Genomic DNA, 24,195 nt, shown 5'->3' on the forward strand with positions numbered 1-24,195 from the left:
CTTGTGCTCATGACTGAGCACTCAAACTCTGGCTTATTCTGAAAGGTCCACCCCCACTCCCCACGACCTACTGTAAAGGCCGCTCACAAGATACCTCTGCCTCAGAAGAGTTTTAATCTATTGTATTCTGTGTATTTCCCTTCCTCTCTATTCTTTACCTACTAGAAGTGTCATATAGCTGTGGCTGCTGCTAACCTATGCACTGCCTTTGTGGAATGACAAAGGCACTCTTTACTCAAAATACTTCACATCCATTGGTCAGAAACTGTCGTGATGTTAGAATAAGATGCTGCTTCCCTGGTAGCTCATATGGTCAACAATCTGCCTGAGATGCAGGAGTCCCAGGTTCAATCCCTGGGTGTGGAAGATCTCCTGGAGTAGGAAATGGCAACCATTCGCTGGTGGCTCAGAGGTTAAAGCAGTCTGCCTGCAATGCGGGAGACCAGGGTTCAATCCCTGGGTCTGGAAGATCCCCTGGAGAAGGAAATAGCAACCCACTCCAGTATTCTTGCCTGGAGAATCCCATGGACAGAGGAGCCTGGTAGGCTACAGTCCACGGGGTCGCAAAGAGTCGAACATGACTGAGTGACTTCACATACCAGTATTCTTGCCTGGAGAATTCCATGGACAGAGGAGCCTGGCGGGCTGCAGTCCTGGGGGGTCACAAAGAGTTTGACAGGACTGAGCAACCAACACTTTCATCTATCAGAAAATTGACATAATAAATATGTCTACCATATTTACTCTGTGAATGATACCACCTTACCTAGGCTCCTTGTGCAGTGTACAATCTGATCGCGTGTCCATGGCAGGTCTGATTACCAAGGAAGAGGGAGACAACCAGAAGCCAGGGAAGCACAGTTTGTTCAATGCTCTTGTGAACAATGTGTGTGTATGTGCAGGGTCAGGGGTGATGGTATGTTCCCTTTCTTTGAGTTCTGACCAGTAGCTGAGCCCAATGCTCAGATTTAAGACTATGAGTCCAAGACTCCTCTAGCATGGTAAGTCCACCATACACCCCCTAAAAAACTGTCTTCGAGGAATTAGGAACCACTGCTCTCCTGTTGGGTGAATTCCTGAAACATGCAGAGCTCAGATCAGACCAGCAGGGAGAGGCAGTGGGCAGGTTTTGCCACTTGAAGGCACATGTGTTATGCCATTCTCTTCAGAGACTTGTAAGTCTGACTTCTAATTAGCACATTATATAGGACTGACTCACTGCAAATTCCATGGATCCATGGTGAAGTAGACCAAGATCAACCATCTATTACGAAAACAGATAATATACAAATAAATAAAAATTCTAAGTTTTTTCACATAGCTCAATGAATCATGTTATACACATCCTGGGGTAAGCACAGCCCACTTTGTAGACAATTGATCTAGAACCGGTTACTCTCCTTACGTATCTGTGCAAACAAAGCTAATTGATTACAACCCTCCCCCTGAGCCTAGAGGCACCTTGATACTCCGTTACAACACAGTGGTTGCTAGATGGGGCAGGTTGGCAAACTATGGTGGGAAGGCCTTATCCTGTCTGCTGATGTTTTTATAAATAAGTTTTATTGGGACACAGCCACACTCACTTAATTATGGATTGTCTGTGGCTACTTTCCCACTCTAGTGTCAGAGTTGAGTAACTGCCACAGAGACCATAGAGTTCAAAAGCCTAAAATCCTTATTATCTGACCCTGTATGGAAATGTGGGAAAGCTGATCCCTGTTTTAGGAAGCCAGGATCGATCACTGTGTGTTGGTAACGAAAGGTAGACTGGCATGCCATGCCAGCTCACGAACTGGGCTAGAATTTGGAGAATAGCTCATTCATTTATTGTGCTTAGGAGGCCATGCTTGGCCTTTCTTTCTTCCATAGGTACTTAATCTTTGCTAGCTCTCTTAGAAATCTAATCCATTGGTCACAAGGACACAAAGAAGTGAGTATGAGTGAAACCGGTCACCTGAAGTCCATGTCCAACACTGTACACTCAGCAGTGTCCAGTTCACTCTCTGCTACCTGCCTCCCGCCCCTCAGCACAGGTAACAACAGTGAGGAGGCCTCCCCTGGTAGAGGGCTGCAAAGATGCTGCATATCACTTGGGGGCTGTGGGAATCTTTGCTGAAATGTTTAAATTTCACAAGAGGAAATTTTTAAAATTCAAGAGTTGAGGTGGCAATTGGGAAAGGATCTGAAATGGTTTGTTTCCACTAGTTCTGACAGTTTCCAAGTCTGACAGCACTTCCCTACCCCTTCCTCTTTGGTTTTAGCCATTTCAAGTAGGAAAGAGAAAAGAGAATCAGTAAGAGCTGATAAAGGAGGGGAAGCAAAAAGGAAGGCAGAACAAGAGAGATTATTATGTTCTGAAAGATTAAAATTGTTTCTATACACGAACGTGGTTGAATTTGAACCTAAATAAAGTCCACCCCTGACACATTTTGGCAACTCTCAAAATCTGTAAGGTACCAACCTGAGTCATTGCGTGTGTGCCTGCGTTCTCACTCAGTCATAACTCTTTGCAGCCCCATGGACTTAGCCTGCCAGCCTCCTCTGTCCATGGGAATACTGGAGTGGGTTGCCATTTCCTCCTCCAGAGGATCGTCAGGTCCAGGGATCGAACCCGCGCCTCCTGCATTGGCGGCCCACAGAGGCTAAGAAATTTCCCAGGAGAGAAACGTCCTTAGGGCAGAGTGCTGCAAACGACCTAAGCCTGGTGAAACCACTCACAATCAGTGCAGAGTGTGGCCACCTGGAGCTGAGCCGTGGAAGCCTTCTGCCCCTTCTCTCGCCCTGGGCCCCCGCTCCTCGCCTTCTGTCCAGCCCCTTGCCCTCCGTCCGGCCCCCAACCACGCACAGCCTCTGAGTTTAATTTGGAGATGGTGAGAATTGGCAGTAAAATGGCCAAAGTTGCTCTTTGAAAGGCGTCCGATCCTGGATGATAGGAATGCTGTTTTGGTCAGAGACCCAAAGATAAGGGCCGGCGCTCCCTCTTTCCTTGGTGGACGCCTGTGGCTTCCGACTTCGTATTTGAGCACTTCGGAGACTCGAGTGGTAGCGCTCACTTCTCTGTGGCCCCCGGAGGCAGCAGCAAGGCCATTCCCACAGCTTAGCAGGAGCAAAGGTCATGACAGAGGGTTTTCCTGGAGAGACTCACGGCAGAGATACAGCAGTGGACACTCCCATTTCCTGACGGAATCTGCAGTGTGCACGCCAGAGGACAGTGGTTAAGGTAGGACCACATCTGATTCTGTTATGTTTTCGCGTTTGTTTATGCCTGCATGCCCTCTTTTGGGAATTGCTATTTTCCTTTGCATAATGAGGTTCCAGTGGGGCTATTAATTAGGAGACTTGGCTTTCTAGCCACAGAGGCGGTCACTGTTGGGACACAGGGTTCTCCCTGGTCTTCTTGGGCTCACACCCTGGGCTGTGTGTGCCTAGAATACAAAAACCTGACCAGTCTGTTACTTCAGCCATTTCTCAAGGCTGTTGATGTAGTTGGTAACACTGGGAGTCAAGATATTGTCTCCTCCTGGACAAAGAGCAGGTTTGCTTGCTCTAAAAGCAGTGGTTCCCCAGGCTTAGTGATAGGTACCCGACTGCATGCATGGTGTTCTTCTAGGTTAGGCCATCTTGGCTGCTCCGGTGAGACTGGGGGAGGCCTGATGCAGCCTTGATGCTGACAGTCTGCTGCCCGCTGTGCTGTAATGAGGTTTCTTGTCTCTGTTCCCTCTCTTCTGGCAACATGAAGCAAAGAGCAACATTGGAAAAGACCCGGATGCTGGGAGGGATTGGGGGCAGGAGGAGCAGGGGATGACAGAGGATGAGATGGCTGGATGGCATTACCGACTCTATGGACATGAATTTGGGTAAACTCCGGGAGTTGGTGATGGACGACAGGGAAGCCTGGCGTGCTGCGATTCATGGGGTCGCAAAGAGTCGGACACGACTGAGCGACTGAACTGAACCTAACTTGAAAGTAGGGTAAAATCTAATCAGAGAGGGTGGTCTTTTGATTACTAGAAACAGACCCAGACAAGGCTTCTCTGAAATCCTTTTTAGGGATTGATGTAGAATTGGGAGAGAAAATATCATGCACATTCCTGAATTTGCGACTTGTGTAGATGATCTGGCAGCTAGAAAGGTCAGAGTTTGATTCATACTTTATAAATGCAGTTGCTGTGCCTGTTTTGCAGATCTTTCCCCATTAAGGCTTTGGTGTGGTCAAGTTGTATGTAGGAAGAACGCTTATTCAAATACGAACCTGCTGTGCACACACCCTCCCCCCACCTCACCCCCATTTCCACCTGTATGCGATGAAAACCACTACCCACCCCTTGATTTTTTTTTTTTTCCTATTGTCAAGGTATGCTGACCAAAGTGTAAAAGTGAATGCCACAGCAGAGCTAACAGTTTTGTAACCTGGGGCCTGCACAGGCTGTGGTACATGTCCACAGGCACTGAAACTGCCATGCCATTGAACTTGGCACCTGCGTCTGAGGGGACACATGCCACATTCCCCTCTCCCCACACTCCCAACTTGAGAGTGAACTTTCTGAGCCTGTCTGATGGATTGCCTAAGTTTTGCCAGTAAATAAACCTCTGAATATTTAATTTCCAGAAGTCAGTGTGTGTTTGGGCTTATGGTCCTTTTAATTTCAGAAGTTAGGTCCTAGGCTTCATATAATGCAGATTTCAGTACTACAAGAAAAACTCCTGAGGTTCATTGGCGATGTCTTGACTACCTTGGTGAGTCTGGTAGATACAGCTATAAAACCAGATTTTGTTAGTGGGATGTCTCTCAATAAACTGTTTGTCCGGGGGTGAGTGAGTCCTGTTACTCGTCATCTGCTCAGTAGGACAACTGTTTGTACCTTGCACAAAGGCATCATATATCCTAATGCTGGCCCTGGTTTGAGGCCATGAAGAAAAGGTCTAGAAGATGGTAGTGGTATCCCCTCCTCCCCCAGTCATTGACTCTGCACCAATCACCACTTACCTGAAGATTGATCTTTAAATGAAAGAAAGGGAAAACCTCACTGGTTCTGTTGGGCTCTGTTACTCACAACTGAATTAAACTCTGTAATAGTGAATGATTAAGGAAAATCTCCAAAGGCACAGAAACAGAGAAGCTTTCCTTCTAGGAGCATGGATGATGTGCCTGGCCTGGGTTTGAGGTCCTGATCTGTTATCCTGCTCTGTGCCCTGTCACTGTACCCCAGGTGCCCAATGTCCAGGAAGGACTGCCTAGCTCTGAGCACCCCGCCCTCTGCCATGTGGTGATGTCTTCTATGTTCTGCCTTGGGCTTCAGGTCCTGGGTATAACAAATATGGGAGATTTTCATCCTCTCTTACAGAGCATATAGACTGGAGGAATGAGAATTACCTCTCTGGTAGGATGGGCACAATTCTGAAAGAAAAATTTAGCTTATTTCCTGGACACCAAAACTGAAAGTCTGGTGACAGCTGACCATTCCCTCTTCAGCAAGGTCCGTGGAAAGGCTTTCCCTGGAGGAGCCCAGAGACCTATGGTTTCATTTCAGATGCCATCTTCCCCCAGGTAAACATGGTTCAGAGGAGTCCTGCCCAATAACGCTGACAGATTTGGGGCCAGGTTTTAATTTTTCTACAGATAGTTTTTGCCATTTATTTTAAATCTCTTCATTGTGAGCTATAGCAGTCATAGAGAAAAGTATATAGAACATAATACACAATTTAATTTTTCTGCAAAGTAAATGCATCAGGTCAAGAAGTAAAACACTGCTATTCCCTGCCCCCCATCCCTCCTATATATCCCTTCTCTGCTGCAGTTCCCCCTTTCAAAGATCATTGCTGTCCCAACTTTTATGGTCAGTCACGTCTTTGTTTTCCTTTAAAATTTGACTATATAAATAGACATACATGGACGATATTGTTTGAGTTTTTTATGTCAAAGTCTTTATGTGTATAGAAGTGGATCCATACAGCATGTGTTCTTTGTGTCTGGCTGCTTTTATCAACACAGTGTGTGTGAGGTTCCTGCACGTTGTTGCACACAGCTGTAGTTAATTGTCACTCTAGTATAGTATTTGGACAATCAACAGGTGTTTACACATCTACCTAGCTTGTTACCTGTTTGGGAATTTGATGACTACATCAGCTCTGAGCATTTTCATCTGTGTCTCCCTGTATTCAAGCACACACATTTAAGTAGGCTGGTTACCTTGGAGTAGAATGACCAGGTCATAGGTTATGTTCCTTTAACTTTACTGGATGATGACAAGGTGATTCTGTTGATTTATACTCCCATCAGCTGTGTGTGGAAAGTCTCAGTGCCTCACGTTCTCTCCGATGCTTGGTAATGCTAGTCTTTACAAGTTTAGCTTTTATTTTGGTGTGCATTGGTATATAACTGTGTGTGGACATGAGATTTTTTTCTAGCCTAAATTTATTATCAGATTAACTCAATTTTTATTACAAATTTCAAATGTACAAGGAATAATGTACACAGAACACCCACTTACCTACCATTAAGTCAATAATTAAATATTTTGGCATATTTATTCTTTACCTATTTTGTGTGTGAATCATATAAAAAATTATAATAACACTCACTCTTAAATATGACCCTCTTAAGAAGATGGATACTTTACTGTTTAAACACAATAACCAAGAGAAGTAACAATAATTACATAGTATCATACAATATTGAGTCCATATTGAAATTTCCTCAATTGACACAAAAATGTTTTTTATATCTAGTTAAAAATAATAAGGATCCATTCAGATACTTTGCATTTGGTTAGTACATATTTAGTCTCTTTTGTTTTGATGACACTATAGGCCAGTTGTCTTGAAGAAACATCACATTCTGCATTGTCTGATGTTCCCTCTTGGTGTCTCACCTGTTCTTCTCTGATAATTTTTGTAAATTGGAAGTTAGGTGTAAAGGCTTGACTAAACTAGTCTCATTGTTTTAATTCACATCTGTTGGATTTCCAGTAAGACTGAACACCTTTCCATATATTTGTTGGCCATTTAAATTTCTTGTGATGTGCCTATTCAATTCTCTGGTCTATTTTTCTACTCTGGTGTTTCTCTTTTTCTTACTGATTTGTGGGAGTGCCTTATTGTTGGTATGAGCTGTGTCAACTGAAAAAAGTACACAACCAAAAAGTTGAGAATTATCTTATTCAGTGGAAAATCTGAGGATTTTAGCCCAGGAGGCAGCGTCTCAGATAGCTCTGAGGGACTGTTTCAAAGAGGTAAGGGAGGAGTCAGGATATTTAGGGGTGTTGCAACAAAAACCAGGTAGCTAGAACATCAAAAGATTGCTATTAATTAAAAATAGACATCTCAAGTTAATGAATTTAGTACTCTTCTGTGCTGGGGAAGATTCAAGAGTCTAGGCTCACTGATAACTTTTTTTTTTTTTTGATAAGAACCTTAACTATCTAGGGCCAATATCCTGTGGTGTTTTTTTTTTTTTTTTCCTCCCATCCTGTATCCCCTAAAGGTGCACTGTCTAGGCAGTGGTAGTGGCTGATGGTCTGATAGCCCTACTGATACGGCGGGTGACATTCTATGTCAACAGTTGAAAATATTTTCTCCCACTTGGTGGTTTGCCTTTTCACTTTTATAAGAATATCTTTTGGTGAGCTTAAGTTCTTATCTGTAATGTCCAGTTTATCAATATATCTATATATCTATGACCTGTTTAAGGAACTTTTGATAACCTGAGGTCTAAAAGATATTCTAGATTTTCTCCTCAGTTGCCTTTAGTCACTGGATGTAAAGTCCTCTGGGAAATGTTTTTACATATGGTGTGAGATACAGGAAAGGCTTCATTTCTTTCCCCACAACATCAGGTTTATTAAAAAATGGTCCTGGGCTTCCCCGGTGGCTCAGTGGTGAAGAGTCCACCTGCCAGTGCAGGAGACATAGGGTTTGATCTGTGATCCAGGAAGACCCCACATGTTGACGGCAACGAAGCTCTGTGCCACAACTATTGAGCCTGCACTCCAGAGCCCGAGAGCTGCAACTCCTGAGCCCGTGTGCCACGGCTAATGAAGCCCGCATGCCCAGAGCCTGTGTTCCACAACAAGAGAAGCCCCCGCAATGAGAAGCTCCACAACTAGAGAAAAACCTGTACAGCAACGAAGACCCAGCATAGCCAAAACTAAACAAATAAAATAATAAATGTTAAGACATGGTCCTTCCCCATGAGCTACCTTCATCCTGAGCCAAGAGTCCCTATATGTGTGGGTTGAGAGATCTCCAGTATACACAGTGTTCTATTTTTCTATTCTTGTACCAACATGTTTTCTTAGTTACTGTACCTTTATACTAAATCTTGACATCCAGCTGTTCAAGTTCTTCCTCTGTATTACTTCAGGAATGCCTTGGCTCAGATTTTGACATTTTAGACACGCTTCAAACCTGAGATTCCCTTTTGGAATAAGGATCGTGGGGTTATTAGTATTTCCTGGGCTATGTGTTCAGAAGTGATTTATCTAAATTCCTAGTTGGTCCTTTCCAGGGAATTTGCTATCCATGGCTTAAATAAAGATCTGGTTTGAGCTCATGCAAGTCCAGTGTTTGGAATCCCCACAGTTGCTAAATTCTACTTCTCAGAACAGGCTGAAGTATAGAAATTGAATTTGAAATAGCTGGTGAATTTTTAGGACAAGTCACCTGACCTCTAGAAATGGATAGCTAACAAAGAGGTCATCCTTGTCTAGGGACTGCACCCTGGACAGAGAATGAGCTTTGAAGTCAGGTTTGGGGGTTCAGTTCTTGGGTATACCAGCTACTAGTCATGTGATGTTGGCCAAGTTAGTTAATTTCCCCATCCTCAATTTGTGTCCATGCTAAGTCATTTCAGTCATGTCCAACTCTTTGCGACCCTATGGACTGTAGCTTGCCAGGCTCCTCTGTCTGTGGGATTCTCCAGGCAAGAATACTGGAGTGGGTTGCCATGCCCTCCTCTAGGGGATCTTCCTGATCCAGGAATTGAACCCACTTTTCAAAATTAAAAAATGGTCCTGGGCTTCGAAATAAATAAATAAATATACACATTTATAAATAAATAAATATTTATATATACATAAATAACAGCTATTAAAATATTAATATTTTAATATGTTTTAAATAAACAAATATTAAAAATAAATAAAAAATATTTATTTTTATAAACAAACAACATGGCACATTGTCCAGAGGTCTGTTTCTAAAGAGGGGGAGAAGCTAGATCCCAGGCAGGCAATAAGCCATCTCAGATATTCTAAAAGCTCTGCTTTTCACAGCAAAGTCCATACTTCATAGTGTTCCAGAGACTTCAGGATCAAGGTAGACTTTTGAAAAACTGGAAAACTAAAGGTGTTATTACAAAGAGTGTCCTGGGAACTCTGCTCAACAAGATGGTTCTTTTGCTGCAGTTGGTCAGTCAGGGTCCTCCCCATGTTCATCTTCAGGGCAGAGTGCAGCAGGTGGGCTGGCATCTGTCAGTGCTCAGTGGTCTCAATGCAGATGATCAAGGAAAGCCAGCACAGGAGCAGAAAGTTCTTATTTGTCATGCCCCTGTTGCCTCTGTCCACAAATGGTTGGGCCCCTGAAATTCTTTTGACAGTGGCTAAAGTTGCAGATTTTGAGCATTACTTTACTAGCATGTAAGATGAGTGCAATTGTGCAGTAGTTTGAGCATTCTTTGGCATACTTTGCCAACATTCTTTGGGATACTTTGCCAACATACTTTGGCATACTTTGCCAACAAAGGTCTGTCCAGTCAAGGCTATGGTTTTTCCAGTAGTCTTGTATGGATGTGAGAGTTGGACTGTGAAGAAGGCTGAGCGCCGAAGAATTGATGCTTTTGAACTGTGGTGTTGGAGAAGACTCTTGAGAGTCCCTTGGACTGCAAGGAGATCCAACCAGTCCATCCTAAGGGAGATCAGTCCTGGGTGTTCATTGGAAGGACTGATGTTGAAGCTGAAACTCCAATACTTTGGCCACCTGATGCAAAGAGTTGACTGATGCTGGGAAAGACGCTGATGCTGGGAGGGATTGGGGGCAGGAGGAGAAGGGGACGACAGAGGATGAGATGGCTGGATGGCATCACCGACTCGATGGACATGAGTTTGGGTAAACTCCAGGAGCTGGTGATGGACAGGGAGGCCTGGCGTGCTGCAATTCATGGGGCCGCAAAGAGTCAGAGACGACTGAGCGACTGAACTGAACTGAAGGTTGCAGATGGCTTCCCTGGTGGCTCAGCGGTAAAGAATCCACCTTTAATGTGGGAAATGTGGATTCAATCCCTGGGTCAGGAAGATCCTCTGGAAAAGGAAATGGCAACCTGCTCCAGTATTCTTGCTTGAAAAATCCCATAGACAGAGGAGCCTGGCAGGGCTACAGTCCATGGGGTTGCAAGAGTCAGACACGACTTAGTGACTAAACCTCCAAAGTTGCAGATATTCTTGGCATTGCAGTTTCTAGAAGGAACCCGCTACAGTTTTGTGGGGTGGGGTAAACCTTGAGCAGTGAGACCCAGGGACCCCCCAATGACTAGAGATGGGCTTCTTATAAAAAACTCATCTTGTATGACAAATGATTAAGGTAGAACTGTCACAGAATCTCTCTTCTAAACATGTACTCCTTGAAATATGGAAAAATTGTGCTAATACATTATTTGGGCCTGAAAATAATGGTCTCTTTCAAAGCCCGGATGGGACAGCCTGTAATTGCAGAGAACCTGCTGACCAGAATTAGGTAAGGCAGAGGGCAGTCCATGGAAGGAAACATAAGGCTGGCTTTAAGAGCTGGTCCCATTCTTAGAAAGCATGGGAGAAGCTGCCCCCTGGGAGGAATTCCCAGGCAAAGGCAGCATTTAGAAGGGAGGTGGTTTCTCAGGAGGCAGATTTTGAGTCTACAAGTTGCTTCAGGATGTTACATAAGAGGAAACTGAGCCATCTATTGGAGAAGGCAATGGCAACCCACTCCAGTACTCTTGCCTGGAAAATCCCATGGACAGAGGAGCCTGGTAGGCTGCAGTCCATGGGGTCCAAAGAGTCGGACACGACTGAGCGACTTCACTTTCACTTTTCACTTTCATGCATTGGAGGAGGAAATGGCAACCCACTCCAGTGTTCTTGCCTGGAGAGTCCCAGGGACGGCGGGGCCTGGTGGGCTGCCGTCTATGAGGTTGCACAGAGTTGGACACGACTGAAGCGACTTAGCAGCAGCAGAGCCCTCTATTCCACCCCCACGCAGTCTGCATCCCTCTCAGTCAAAACTTTGAAAAAGAAAAGATCACATCAGGGCTATGACTGCTTTGAGATCTAAGAGGCTCGTGGAGCGTTCTAGCGTTGCTTGTTCCCTAGCTCTGGAAAACTTCTACCTTGAAATGAGAAATGGGAGATTGCCCTGGGTCTATGTCCTGGTAGCTTAGTTGGTAAAAAATCTGCTTGCAATGCAGGAGACCAGGGTTTGATCTTTGGGTCAGGAAGATGCCCTGGAGAAGGAAATAGCAACCCAGTGCAGTGTTCGTGCCTGGAAAATCCCATGGACAGAGGAGCCTGGCGGGCTACAGTCCATGGGGCAGCAAGAGGTGGACACAACTTAGTGAATAAACCACCCGGGTCCACGTCCCTCACTCAGCTCACAAAGGCATCCTGGAACCTCCCAGCAGGTCACTGCCCTTCTCTCAGCCCTCTTCTGCCCTCTGCTGGAAGGTTGCTGCCAGCACCACTAGAGGTGACAGCTTCTTAGAGCTTTTGGTGAATTCTTGATAACTTTGGACTATAACTGAGAAACTGACATACGGGTTACAGATTTTTGTACTTATAACTGAATACTAAGTAAAATCAATGCTATGTTAACATAGAATGGGCATCTTCAGTGTTAACAAGCTACTGATGAAGACAGTTGCTTTTTAACTGAACTATCAACCAAGAAAAAAGATAGTAAATTTCTTGTACTAAAAAAAGGAAAGCTTATTGATGGCTATACTGTATAAGATGTTGTGCTCATTCTTAAAGGGACACATAGAATGAGTTATACAGCTTCTGTTTGCAGTGAGTTTATAATCACATGATCTAAGAGGAGGAGAGGCAATTACAAAACCAGGCAATTCAAAATAAATTGCATGAGAGAGTACCACACCATGATGGAACTCAGATGAGGGAGCGCTCAGCTTCAGTTAGAGATCAGAGAGGTCTCAGACAAGCAGCAAAGGCACCTAGGTTGTGAAGAGGGGAGTGTTCCAGTGACAAATGAACTGTAGGAACAAGGTCTCCGCAGAAGGGAGAATGGAGGAATGGACTGTTTGGAACTGGAGAGTGGTCAAGTGTGTCCAGAGAATAGAGTACCGGACTGTGATATACTCTATTGTGGGAATGTACTTCTCTTTTCCCTCTTTATTCCATATTCAGGTATTGTTTGATATTCATGGTTGATAAACTCAATCTACTTATTGTCATTCTTAACTATATAGACACACACATCTAGATATGTATACACAAGTATAAAATAGCTTATGTTTATTTATGTACCCAGGTGTTTGTAAAATAGTGGAATGAGATTGTTTTAGGTTTCTTACAGACTAATCCTGAGATCTAGCGAATAGTTCATGTGGGGTTGGATCAATAAAGGCTATGCAATAAGATCATGTTTTGAAATAGGAATCATTCCCCCCTGCCATTTAATCTTTTTATTGTGAAATGAAACCAGATGCACAAAACTACAAAAGTGTAGCATAATGAATTATTGCAAAGTGAATATCCACCTTGTGTGAACAAACATCCAAACACAACTACTTTCTATAGCAATTACTTCCTCACAAGTGTCTCCTTTCTTTCTAGTTTGTTGTGTAAGTGTGTAATTCTAGACACCGTCATTCGGTAGTTTCTGCCCTTTGGAAGTTTATGTGGTATGTCAGGTCACTTTTAATCTACAGGTTCCTCCTCCATTCTTTTCTTTTAAATTTATTGGTGGAAGAGCCTTGGCCACTTGACTTGTCATTTGGTTTGGGGGCTTTGTTTTGGGTTTTTTGGGCCCTACCGAGTGGCATACAGGATCTTATTCATAGTTCCCCAACCAGGGATGGAACCTGTACCTCCTGCAATGGAATCGTGGAGTCCTAACCACTGGACCACCAGGGTTAGGACTTCAAGACTGGACCTCTCCCAGTCTTGATAGAGTAGTCTTACGTAGGAGATGAACCTTGTCAAGTGGCTTGGCCTATGCCCCTGGTTGTGTCTCAAACGTTTGAGATTGTCCAGATTTCCTTCTTTATTCCTGGTGGCTTCTAGTAGTTAAGGGTGTGTCAAAACTCTTAGGTATCCCAAAGGGAAGATTGCAGTCAGCACCTAGATGCAGGTCAGTTGGAAGCTGGACCTTCAGGCAACAGCTTGGAAAATAAGTAGTTAGCCCCCTTCCAGGGAGAAACTGCAAAATAGGCATTGTTGTCTGTTCTTCTGCCCCGGGCCTTGATGTACAGGCCTGGAAGAGTATTTGCTGTAGATCTCCGGGACTCCTGAATCAATCCCCATGGCTGTGAGAGACTGGCGATCTGGGGAGATGTTTCTCAGGCAGTGGCAGCAAAAACTGGCGTACCAGACATGTGTACAAACTCCTTCCAGGGAGCTACTGGTGACCCAGAGTGGGCAAGGGGAAAGGACAGGGGAGGTTTCACATGATCTCTGTAGATAATCACAGATGTGTGCAGAGTTAGAAGCCTGACCCTCAGGCAGCAGCTTTTGAAGTTTGCAAATTAGACCCCTTTCAGGGAAAGATGGGGAAATGGCCCTTTCTGCCAGCTCTTTCTGCCTTAAGCCCTGAGGGCATAGCCGTGGTGAGTGCTTGCACCTTTAATAATAGCTGCTTTGCTGGCTGTAGTCTTGTGGGTTTCATGCGTGCAAACCTTGTTGGTTGGCTTTCAGAGCTAGGTATTTTGGGGGACCTGTCCCTTAGGTGAGAGGCTTTCAATATGGGTTCCAAACTCTTCACTCCTCAGGGAGAAGCTGGGAGTTAGGGGTTCTCTCCAGTTGTATGGCACTGCAGAAGCGACTTAGCAGCAGCAGCAGCAGCACTGTAGCAGGGTTTATGATGGGAGTGTGTCTCAGCCCTTCTTACATGTTTTGATGTGGCTATTTTCTTGTTTGCCCAGTGTGGAGGAGTTGCTTATGTGGTGGTGGTTTAGTTGATAAGTCGTGTCTAACTCTTTTGTGATCCCATGGAGTATATCCCACCAGACTCCTCTGTCCATGGGATTTGCCAGGCAAGAATACTGAAGAGGGTTGCCATTCCCTTCTCCAGGGGGTCTTCCCAATCCAAGCATCAAACTTGTGTCTCCTGAATTGCAGGTGGATTCTTTACTGCTGAGCCACCAGGGAAGCATGCAGTTGCTTAGGTAGATTCCAAATTTCTTTCAGAGGGAATTGCTCCATGTGTCCCGGGGGCGGTAGGATGGGACGTAGTGCTCAGGACCCTTCCAAGTCACCATCTTAAAAGATTGTCCTGATGATATGTACTCCTTTTCCTTCTTTCAATTCATGGGTCGGCACATCCAGTGAAAGAACCTAATTCATATTCAGGGAGTCTGAATATGAAGTATGGGAGACTGACATATGAAGCTTTATCTTTCCATGCTCTGGAGGGTTGGAAGGCAACTAGAAAGAGGTTTGGCATGGATGATGAATGCTGGTTTGCCAAACCCACTACAACTCATGGGGCAAAGGAAAAAGAATAATAATGTAAATTTAAAATTATTTAGCACTGAAAACTAAAAGCACGATGTATTCAAACTTGTGAGGTACACTTAAAATTATACTCACAAATCAATAGCTTATATCAGAAGAGAAAGGATCAACATCAATGAGCTAAGATTCCAGCTTCAAAAATTTAAGAATAAACCTAGCATATCATACCCAGTGAAAAATAGCAGTTTGGAAATGATAAGAGCTTAATTCAGTAATTATACATAGCAAATAAAGAAACAATAGAGAAAATGAAAACCAAGAATTGGTTCAGTTGAGGCAAAATTTATCCCATACAAAAAAAAAAAAAAGCCATAGGTCAACAATAATAGGAATGAAAAGAGAAAAACAACTACACATATGTACAGATTGTGATAATAAAAGGATATTATGGACAACTTTTTGTCATTATATCTGAAGACAGTCTAAATAACTATTCATAGAAATGTAGACATAAATTGGTAGTTAACATCATCATTTTTTCTTCAAAAAAATCACCAAGTTCAGGTTTTATAAGTGACTGCCAAACTTTCAAACACGAGACAATTCTGATTATAAGCAAACCCTTTTAGAGAATTTAATTCAACAAGAGCTGGATTTTTAATATGAAGATCCCTATTTTTAAATGTTGGCAACTATTGAAACATTTGTGTCAGTGCAGGCAAAACACAGTATGTCTGTAGGCTGGTTTGAGCCCACAGTCTGCCAGTTTGCAACCCTTGATCTAAACTTTACAGAGCTGATCCAAGTCATGGTGCAATTAAATTGAACAGTTTAGGTCTAATGGTGAGGAAACTTGCTTACCTTATGAAATTATGAAGCATGGAATTATGTTTCATAATTATGGAATTGTGAAACATCGACAGAATTTCCATAGGTGGTTGTAGAAATAGTCTCTGAAGACTAAAAATCACAGCTAACTGTAGTGTTCCTGATAAGAGTGATATACAGCCCTGCTTGGAAGCAGGAAGATGAACAGGATGACCTTTCTGGGTTGTTTAATGGATTGTCTAGCCTATCTAACAAATTCAGTTTTCTTAATACTTTTCTTCTGTGTTATCATCTGACCCAATAATAAATGCAGTGATTTGATGCTTCATGGAAACATTCTGGCTTCAGAAAAAAATCATTATAGTTCAGTTCAGTTCAGTAGCTCTGCTGCTGCTGCTGCTAAGTCACTTCAGTCATGTCTGACTCTGTGCGACCCCATAGACAGCAGCCCACCAGGCTCCCCCATCCCTGGGATTCTCCAGGCAAGAACACTGGAGTGGGTTGCCATTTCCTTCTCCAATTCATGAAAGTGAAAAGTGAAAGTGAAGTTGCTCAGTCATGTCCGATTCTTCACGACCCCACGGACTGCAGCCTACCAGGCTCCTCCATCCATGGGATTTTCCAGACAAGAGTACTAGAGTGTGTTGCCATTGCCTTCTCCGAGTTCAGTAGCTCAGTCATGTCCAGCTGTTTGCGACCCCATGGACCGCAGCACACCAGGCCTCCCTGTCCATCACCAACTCCCGGAGTTCTCTCAGACTCACGTCCATCGAGTCGGTGATGCCATCCAGCCATCTCATCCTCTGTCGTCCCCTTCTCCTCCTGCCCCCAATCCCTCCCAGCATCAGATTCTTTTCCAATGAGTCAACTCTTCGCATGAGGTGGCCAAAGTATTGGAGTTTCAGCTTTAGCATCCGTCCTTCCAAAGAACACCCAGGACTGATCTCCTTTAGAATGGACTGGTTGGATCTCCTTGCAGTCCAAGGGACTCTCAAGAGTCTTCTCCAACACCACAGTTCAAAAGCATCAATTATTCGGCACTCAGCTTTCTTTATAGCCCAAGTCTTACATCCATACATGCCTACTGGAAAAACCATAGCCTTAACTAGACAGACCTTTGTTGGCAAAGTAATATCTCTGCTTTTTAATATGCTGTCTAGGTTGGTCATAACTTTCCTTCCAAGGAGCAAGTGTCTTTTAATTTCATGGCTGCAGTCACCATCTTCAGTGATTTTGGAGCCCCCTAAAAAGTCTCACTGTTTCCACTGTTTCCCCATCTATTTGCCATGAAGTGATGAGACCGGATGCCTTGATCTTAGTTGTCTGAATGTTGAGCTTTAAGCCAACTTTCTCACTCTCCTCTTTCACTTTCATCAAGAGACTCTCTAGTTCTTCCTCAGTTTCTGCCATAAGGGTGGTGTCATCTGCATATCTGAGGTTGTTAGTATTTCTCCCGGTAATCTTGTTTCCAGTTTGTGCTTCATCAAGCCCAGAGTTTCTCATGATGTACTCTGCATATAAGTTAAATGAGCAGGGGGACAATATACAGCCTTGACATACTCCTTTCCTGATTTGGAACCAGGAAATTAGGTTGTTGTTCCAAAGCCTGTTGTTCCATGTCCAGTTCTAACTGTTGCTTCCTGACCTGCATACAGGTTTCTCAAGAGGCAGGTCAGGTGGTCTGGTATTCCCATCTCTTTCAGAATTTTCCACAGTTTATTGTGATCCACACAGTCAAAGGCATTATAGTATTTAGGTCTAATTTAGGGCCCAGAATCTTCTATATTGTTAATTATTTGCATTTGTTAGGAGAGATGATATAATGTAGTGGTTAACAGCATGCACTTTAGGGGCAGACTATTTTAGTTCAAATCCTGGCTTTACCATTTCATACCTATGTGACCTCTCTGTGTCTCAGTTTCCTCACCGTACAATGGGAACAAGACAGATTGGATCCCTATAGTTTTCTTTTTAATTTATTTCATTGAAGTATAGTTTACTTACATTGTTATACAGCAAAGTGATTTACTTATACATATATATGTACATTCTTTTTCATACTCTTTTCCACCATGGTTTACCCCAGGATTGAGTATAGTTCCCTGTGCTATACAGTAGGACCTTGTTGTATATGCATCCTGTATATAGTATTTTGCATCTGCTAGTCCCAAGCTCCCTCCTTACCCCCTCCCCCTTAGCAGCCACAAGTCTGTTCTCTACATCTGTGACTCTTTCTCTTTTGTAGATAAGTTCATTTATGTGCTGTTTTAGATTCCACATATAAAGTGATATCATAATATGATATTTGTCTTTCTCTCTCTGACTTATTTCCCTTTAGTATGATAATCTCTAGGTTCATCCATGTTGCTGCAAATGGCATGATTTCATTCTTTTTTATGGCTGAGTAGTATTCCTTTGTATACGTGTATCACATGTTTATTCCTTTGTCTGTTGTTGAACATTTAGGGGATCTTAGCATATGCACCTTCTAGTTGTGGGAGACATTTTAAAAAATACATAATATATGTTAGCAGACTCTATCTCCACATTCTTGATTCTGGACTTGATTGTATAATTTTGCTTGGCTAATGGAATGAGGCAGAAGTGATGGAGCTCCAGTTCCAAGACTGGACCTTGAGTCTTTGTCTATTTCCACTCATTTTCTTGTAATTCTGTTACTTCCAGGAAAGGGATGTGCCCTGCCTGGCTTGATAATCACAGGAGAAAGCTGAAAAGATAGGGCCATCTCAGTTAAATTTAGCCTAGATTATGTGACTCCTAGCTAACTACTCCCCACTCCAGTACTCTTGCCTGGAAAATCCCATGGGCGGAGGAGCCTGGTAGGCTGCAGTCCGTGGGGTCGCGAAGGGTCGGACACAACTGAGTGACTTGACTTTAACTTTTCACTTTCATTCATTGGAGAAGGAAATGGAGACCCACTCCAGTGTTCTTGCCTGGAGAATCCCAGGGACGGGGGAGCCTGGTGGGCTGCCATCTATGGGGTCGCACAGAGTCGGACACGATTTGACGTGACTTAGCAGCAGCAGATAACTACTAGATGTGTGAGTGAAGCCAGATGAGACCAGTGGAACCTTCCAGGCAAGCCTGGCCTAGATTAGCCAGCTCCCTAGCTGACTGGCAGATAGGTGGGAATTAACAAATGGTTTCTGTTTTTACTTACTGAGTTTTGGGTGTTTTGTTACACTGCAGTAGCCGACAGATAAAAATATTTATCAAATTCTACTCTACGTCCTTTTTGTCCAAGACTCCATTTAATTAGTACTTAACTTAGTTTAAAATTTAATGAAAAAAATTTATATAGTGTAATAAAAAAATCAAAGTCTTACTTTGTGTGAAAATTTTGAAATAAAGAAAAATCTGTGTCTCCTCTATGACCCAACAACCAAATTTTGCCAAGAATTGTATAACTTCAAGATTGACTGGTTGAGTGCATTGTAAACTATGCAGCTTGACAATAGAATTGCTTGATATTCTTTGGCTGGATCAATCTTAAATTACTGTCTTCCATAATATGAAGTCTCTGTTGAATCCTTCATAGAAAACACAACTACCTTGGGCTGTTATTGTGTCCATTTAACAGGTGAGGTAATGAAGGTGTAGAGAAAGTTTAAGATTACACAGTGACTACTGACTTCCAGGGTGATGAGCAATACAGGACATTAGAAGAATCCTAACAACCTAAAATCTTTTTCTTTACCAAGGGACACAGTTGAGGAATGGTCTGGTATTCGCATCTCTTGAAGAATTTTCCACAGTTTGTTGTGATTCACACAGTCAAAGGCTTTGGCATAGTCAATAAAGCAGAAGTAGATGTTTTTCTGGAACTCTCTTGCTTTTTCCATGATCCAGCGGATGCTGGCAGTTTGATCTCTGGTTTCTCTGCCCTTTCTAAAACCAGCTTGAACATCTGGAAGTTCACGGTTCACGTATTGCTGAAGCCTGGCTTGGAGAATTTCGAGCATCACTTTACTAGCATGTGAGATGAGTGCAATTGTGTGGTAGTTTGAGCATTCTTTGGCATTGCCTTTCTTTGGGATTGAAATGAAAACTGACCTTTTCCAGTCCTGTGGCCACTGCTGAGTTTTCCAATTTGCTGGCATATTGAGTGCAGCACATTCACAGCATCATCCTTTAGGATTTGAAATAGCTCAGCTGGAATTCCATCACCTTCACTAGATTTGTTCGTAGTGATGCTTCCTAAAGCCCACTTGACTTCGCACTCCAGGATGTCTGTCTCTAGGTGAGTAATCATACCATTGTGATTATCTGGGTCATGAAGATATTTTTTTTTGTATAGATCTTTTTTGTGTATCCTCGCCACCTGTTCTTAGTATCTTCTGCTTCTATTAGGTCCATACCATTTCTGTCCTTTATTGTGCCCATCTTTGCATGAAATGTTCCTTTGGTATCTCTAATTTTCTTTGAAAAGATCTCTAGTCTTTCCCATTCTATTGTTTTCCTCTATTTCTTTGCATTGATCACTGAGGAAGGCTTTCTTATCTCTCCTTGTTATTCTTTGGAACTCTGCATTCAAATGGGTATATCTTTCCTTTTCTCCTTTGCCTTTCTCTTCTCTTCTTTTCACAGCTATTTGTAAGGCCTCCTCAGACAACCATTTTGACTTTTGCATTTCTTTTTTTGGGGATGTCCTTGATCCCTGCCTCCTGTACAATGTCACGAACCTCTGTCCCTAGTTCTTCAGGCATTGTGTCTATCAGATCTAATCCTTGAATCTATTTGTCACTTGCACTGTATAATCATAAAGGATTTGATTTAGGTCATACCTGAATGGTCTAGTGGTTTCCCCTACTTTCTTCAATTTAAGTCTGAATTTGGCAATAAGGAGTTCATGATCTGAGCCACAGTCATCTCCTGGTCTTGTTTTTGCTGACTGTAGAGAGCTCCATCTTTGGCTGCAAAAAATATAATCAGTCTGATTTTAGTATTGACCATCTGGTGACATCCATGTGTAGAGTCTTCTCTGTGTTGTTGGAAGAGGGTGTTTGTTCTGACCAGTGTGTTCTCTTGGCAAAACTCTATTAGCCTTTGCCCTGCTTCATTGTGTACTCCAAGGTCAAATTTGCCTGTTACTTCAGGTATTTCTTGACTTCCTACTTTTGCATTCCAGTCCCCTGTAAAGAAAAGGGCATCTTTTTTGGGTGTTAGTTCTAGAAGATCTTGTAGGTCTTCATAGAACTGTTCAACTTCAGCTTCTTCAGCATTACTGGTCGGGGTATAGACTTGGATTACTGTGATATAATGGTCATCTGAGTTAAATTCACCCAGTCCAGTCCATTTTAGTTTGCTGATTCCTAAAATGCCGACGTTCACTCTTGCCATCTCCTGTTTGACCACTTTCAATTTGCCTTGATTCATGGACCTGACATTCCAGGTTCCTATGCAATATTGCTCTTTACAGCACCAGACTTCACTTCTATCACCAGTCATATGCACAACTGGGTGTTGTTTTTGCTTTGGCTCTGTCTCTTCAGTCTTTCTGGAGTTATTCTCCACTGATCTCCAGTAGTGTATTGGGCACCTACCGACCTGGGGAGTTCCTCTTTCAGTGTCCTATTTTTTTTTGCCTTTTCATACTGTTCATGGGGTTCTCAAGGCAAGAATACTGAAGTGGTTTTCCATTCCCTTCTCCAGTGGACCACGTTTTGTCAGAACTCTCCACCATGACCCATACGTCTTGGGTGGCCCTATGCGGCATGGCTCATAGTTTCATTTAATTAGACAAGGCTGTGGTCCATTTGCACGTCTTCCTTAGTTTTCAATAACTCTCTGGCCATTTTATACCCTCTAGTGGCCTCCTGAATTACTGCAGGTATATGATCCAGCCGGTATGCTGGATGCAGTTGTTGAAACAAGGGTTTTAAAGGATGTGTTTCATGATTGCATTTCATCTCTGACTGGATTCAGCTTCCTTCATAATATTAAATTATGTATTTAAAGAAGGTACAGTTATTTAAATGAAATATTTGAAGCAAATTAATAAAAATTACTTCAGAGAATCCAAGGAAAGTCCTCCTCTAACGTCTTGATGTCCAGTTGATACCTCTTCTAATAGATCCTTTTCCTCAGTGTTAATGAGAAGTCAGCAAATAAGTCAGTCAATAGGCACTTACTGAATGCTTACAAGTACTGCACACTCTTCTAGATACTAGCATCCAGCTGCAAGAAAGTGTCTTCCACTGTATTCCAACAACTGTTTCATTATCATTATTGACAACGAAATAAACACACACACACAAAAACTTGCGTGACTTACATAGGGAGGAAAAGTTTGTGTTGTCCTTTCTAAGCCCAGGTGAATCTACACCACTTTTATAGTGCTGCTGCTGCTGCTAAGTCGCTTCAGTCGTGTCCGACTCTGTGCGACCCCAGAGACGGCAGCCCACCAGGCTCCCCCGTCCCTGGGATTCTCCAGGCAAGAACACTGGAGTGGGTTGCCATTTCCTCCTCCAATGCATGAAAGTGAAAAGTGAAAGTGAAGTCGCTCAGTCGTGTCCGACTCCTAGCGACCCCATGGACTGCAGCCTACCAGGCTCCTCCATCCATGGGATTTGCCAGGCAAGAGTACTAGCTTGGTTAATTGTAATGAGATCAGATAAGTCATAGATAATGGGATAAATAAGACAAGATTTATGGTAAACCAAATTGACCATAACAAATGTACAATGAGTAAATTCAATTTTCTACAGCAAAAAGTTGGACAAGTGTCACAGTCTCTAATTCTGTAACAGCGAATCATTGCAGCTACAATAGAATTTCACAAGAACGTCTGTGGCAAACAACCCAATTTTATGATTTGGCTTCAAATCATATCACTCCATCTTGGCTAAGATTTATGTTTTTTGGTGTCTTCTGGACTCACTCTGGGCTTGTATTCTCAAATATGTGTGATAAGAATAGTATCTTCATCTTCTTGAAGTTCCTTAACCGTTTTTGAAATATGTAGCCTCTGATTTCAACTACAATCTTAATCAAGTTGAATCCAGGCCCCTAATTTTATAATTTCCTGTTTTTATGCAGATGTGACACTGATGGCCGAGGTTGCTGACCTAAAGGAGCTTACACTCTTGCAGCCAAGAGAACCGATGAGCATGTAGCTAAATCCCTAAGTCCACGGGAGCAGTGACTCCACCACGCCAGGTTTCTCTTTCTCTCTAACCCTAGGTCCTTTGGCTTCCAGGGAAAATGTTCAAAATACTACTCACCACTGTACAGGCAACAGCTGTTAACTTCTTCCAGGATCTACTGACCCCAGACGGCTTTGTTAGCACATTGTGTGTGTCCGGTGCACAGTGAGGCCATGCAAACTGAAATGTCAGAGTTTGGAACAGAGAAAGGTTTATTGTAGGGTCACGGAAAGCAACGGTTGGCTTATGCCCTAGAAAGTCCTGAGCTCCCCGAAGGGTTTTGGCAAAGCATTTTTACAAGTCAGATGGGGCGGTCACAGGATATGTGATCAGCTTGTGCACAATTCTCTGGTTGGGTGATGGTGCGTGAACAGGATGGTATCACAGGGGTCGGTCCTTGGGCTCCAGGAGGCCTGAGGCTGTGTCTCAGGTCAAGCAGTTACCATCTTTCATTTGGTGGGGCGTTTTCACTTCTGCAAGACAACTCAGGAAATGTGCATCAAATGCTGTTATCTGGGTATTTCAGAGAGGAGCTGCAGCAGAGGATGGCCCCGTAGCGTCCTGCTTGGTTACAGCTTCCCCTGGCCCTGGGTCTTGGAGGGACTGGAAATCTGGTGACCAGTGCTCCTGGGAACCCTGCTTCCTTGTGCTGTGCCCAAGGGCATGCAGCTTCTACCTACATACTCAGTGCCAGCTTCCCTGCTAGATGGTCAGAACCTTTCAGTGAGCTTCTCTCTGTCCATTTGGGAGTGAGGAGTCAATCCCAGAGGCACGCTGGGTACTCAACCTTCATTTCCTTCACTCAAGGCCTCTCCCCTGAAGGCTAACACCATGGAGCAGACCCAGGTTTTGTGAGATCTGAAGCTTATATAATTGTGTGTGTGTGCACACATGCATCCATGCACGTGTGTGTGTGTGCCCATGCAAGCACTTTAAAGAAAAGAATGCAAAATTAGGCATAATAATTAGATATGAAGGTGTATATTTAGAATGTGAAAGAAGTCATAGAAAATTAAAAAATAATTAAGCTAACAAACACCAGAAATGTCACAAAAATTCAGCAAAACAGTAATTATTAACTGCCCAGGGTATCTCTATAATACTTATCTATCTGTGACTGCATATTCTGGCAACCCACTCCAGTATTCTTGCCTGGAGAATCCCATGGACAGAGGAACCGGGTGGGCTACACTCTACAGGGTCGCACAGAGTTGGACACGACTGAAGTGACTTAGCATGTACATACTCTTCGAGCACACCCTCACACATGAAAGATTTTCTAGTATCATTTTGTGAGAGACAACAGCAGGATGGTGCTATGGATTGAATGTTTGTGTGCCCTTCTCCCAAATTCAGATGTTGAAATCTAATCATCATGGTCTTGGTATTTGGAGGTGGGGCTCTTGGGAGGTAACTGGGTCAGGAGCACAGAGCCATCAACATTGAGGCAAGACCAGCCACAAGATGACCAGCAAGAAGATTACCACTCACTAAAGGCTCAGATAATGGTTAGCATTCTTCAATAAAGTATTTTTTATTAA

General features: G+C 43.3%; 1 long non-coding RNA gene across 2 annotated transcripts; it reads left to right on the plus strand.

Annotated features, from left to right (window-relative positions):
- The first annotated feature begins 1,470 nt into the window (after positions 1-1,470).
- LOC129659122 (uncharacterized) lies at positions 1,471-24,195 on the plus strand. Of its 2 annotated transcripts, none has more exons than XR_008717802.1 (3): positions 1,471-2,036; positions 2,517-3,223; positions 22,548-24,195. It is a non-coding gene; the product is annotated as an uncharacterized LOC129659122 (long non-coding RNA). The 2 variants fall into 2 exon arrangements; XR_008717803.1 differs by having other exon boundaries at positions 1,471-1,933.

Source organism: Bubalus kerabau, chromosome 8 (genome assembly GCF_029407905.1).
Source record: "Bubalus kerabau isolate K-KA32 ecotype Philippines breed swamp buffalo chromosome 8, PCC_UOA_SB_1v2, whole genome shotgun sequence".
NCBI classification, from domain to species: Eukaryota; Metazoa; Chordata; class Mammalia; order Artiodactyla; family Bovidae; genus Bubalus; species Bubalus kerabau.